The sequence below is a fragment of the Octopus bimaculoides genome, chromosome 4, assembly GCF_001194135.2.
Source record: "Octopus bimaculoides isolate UCB-OBI-ISO-001 chromosome 4, ASM119413v2, whole genome shotgun sequence".
NCBI lineage: Eukaryota > Metazoa > Mollusca > Cephalopoda > Octopoda > Octopodidae > Octopus > Octopus bimaculoides.
The window spans coordinates 107,069,421-107,071,838 of NC_068984.1; the positions used below are offsets into that span (position 1 = coordinate 107,069,421).

Consider the following 2,418-nt stretch of genomic DNA (forward strand, 5'->3'; position numbering starts at 1 on the left):
TATACATGCATATATATGTCTGCGTGCTTGTGTGTGTGTGTTTGTGTGTGTGTGTGTGTGTGTGCTTGTATTTATGTGATAGATCCTTCTCAAAATACTCGTTTGTATTTCTGTACTTTAGTGCAAAAAAATAATAATGAACTGTTTAGTGTTTGAAATAGTGGTCTAGAAACTCAAATGAATGCTTAGGATTTAAAATGAATATATATATACATTCATGCGTACATATATATATATATATATATATATATATTGATGCGTTGATGTTTTGATATTTTAATATTTTGTAATCTCTTACGTAATAAATTCATTTCCTACTATATATTAAACACTCGAAACACATGTACAAGAGCGCAGGTTGCACGCTACTATTGAAGAATGTTTACGTGTAAGGCCTTGTTCAGTCGTGCTTTGAAGTTTCAGCAACGCAAATGTCTATCCCCAACTGTGACCGAACGTGATATTTCAGAATACTGACCCGAAAGATATATTTTCTGTCTTTCCCGATTGTCATACTCCTTCACTGCGTCAGTTTCACTGCAGCCCAGGATTATTCGACTATGTATTATGTTTTCGAAATACATGTATTTTGTTTTTATGTGATTCATTTGGAGCCAACTGTTGAACTCTAGGTAGAATTTATGACAGCAAAAAAACTTACCGTTGAAAAGAGCATAAAATACAGCAAGAAGACAAACTTAATGTTAACTTCCACGAGAAACACAATATAACTCTGAACTGAAAAACAGCGAAACAATAAAATAGTATAATATAAACACCATAAACAGATCAGTCATATAACTGACAACAACAAAATAGCAATCAAGAGAAACTAGATAGAACAAAGACATCGCCTAATAAAAACGAAAGTAACGTCACATTAATAAATGCAAGTGACAGCGTACCAATAATAAAACAATACACCACTATAGCAGAATAATATATATTGAAAAGGAATGAAAACTTGAGTCACCAACGATAAATTATTTATAATATAATACAAACTTGAAACCTGCAAAAACAATTACCTGAATGAACATCGTAACGTGAAACAAGAAGTGTGAGGAAAAAATTCAGATCGTATAAACGATATATTCAATATTCTCTTATTGTTTCGTTCGTAAACTGTAACTTTCCAATGTATAATCTGTTCTCATAAAATCAAACAATATTTAGGGATTGAGAATGAAAAGATTATACATACCACTAAGTGGGTGTTGATCAAAGAACATTCATGTACCATAACAAATCATTATTTGAAATTGCTTATTCCTATGTGATTAACAACAGGGTATATGATTAAATGCATTGGACGGAAACTATACAAGAATGAAAAAGACAATGACAATATAACTGCATGAGAAAAGACCGGCAAATTACAACAGTTCCAAGGTGGTTGATTTTGTACACTAGTAGGTAATATTTAAAAATTTCCAGGGAGACTTAACACAAATTTTAAGACACTATTAACATCAAAAACATTGATATACGCAAACAAAATGTCAAAATGTATGAATATTGAAGATATACTCGTTAAAGAGTCTTTCTAAAGAGCATGACAAATACATGACAAAAAGCTAAACTATAGTATGTAGGGTTCAATCAAAGAAGCACACGAATTAGCAACAAGTTTATTTCTAGAAGGCAGAAGATAATGCTTCGGAAGATGATATCATATCTCATACAACCTGACTACATTATAAATATCTTAGCAGATCCAAAATTCCTAGTGATCAACAAGCACAAGTGAAAATAAGGGGCACAGTTCTGTACGACATAGGGACTATTTGACATCGGTGCGGGTTCAAAACTTATCACAGAAACATGTGAGGGGTGTAATGTGTATCATCTACTGAAGAAGGAACCTTCACTTTCAGAAAGTAGAACAGGTAGTATAGGGATGCCAGCGTATGGTAGGTGTTACACGGGTGCAAGGTGGGTGGTATGGCCAAGGTGTGCTAGGTGGAGTAGCGGCAGGGAATAATGGTATGATGCTGGTAACGCGGAGCATGGTGGTGGACTGGATTAGGGCGTGGGACTTAGTTTTTAGAGTACGAGAACGTCGAAGAATTGGTGGTTGAGGTGCAGAGAAAAAAGAAAAATAGATTGGACGATGGTTGCGGGGTTGCAAAGAGCGGAGAGAAGTAGGTGAAGGGAGGAAAATGGTACTGTATCTGCTGGTCAGGGAGATGCTACAACGAATGGTAAATCGGATAAGACGACATGAATGATTGAAAACAGTTCAAATGATGGGAGAATAGTACCGACTGGTATGGGAAAATAGGTGGAAAGATACAGGGTTTCATGAGGTGGGGTAGCTGATGGTGCTGTTAGTAAAGGATAAATAGTGGGGGTGGACGAAAATTTAGCTAGAATAATGAGCTATATACTGGGATGTATGGAGGTTTCCAAGCAACA

The 2,418-nt window shown here is 35.2% G+C and overlaps 1 long non-coding RNA gene across 1 annotated transcript in view; it reads right to left on the reverse strand.

The window, feature by feature from the left end:
- The window catches only part of LOC128247688 (uncharacterized), a 144,607-nt gene extending 143,859 nt beyond the window's left edge, over window positions 1-748 (reverse strand). The window contains exon 1 of the long non-coding RNA XR_008264051.1: window positions 662-748. This is a non-coding gene — a long non-coding RNA (uncharacterized LOC128247688). The remainder of the gene's footprint in view (window positions 1-661) is intronic.
- Window positions 749-2,418: the final 1,670 nt, after the last annotated feature.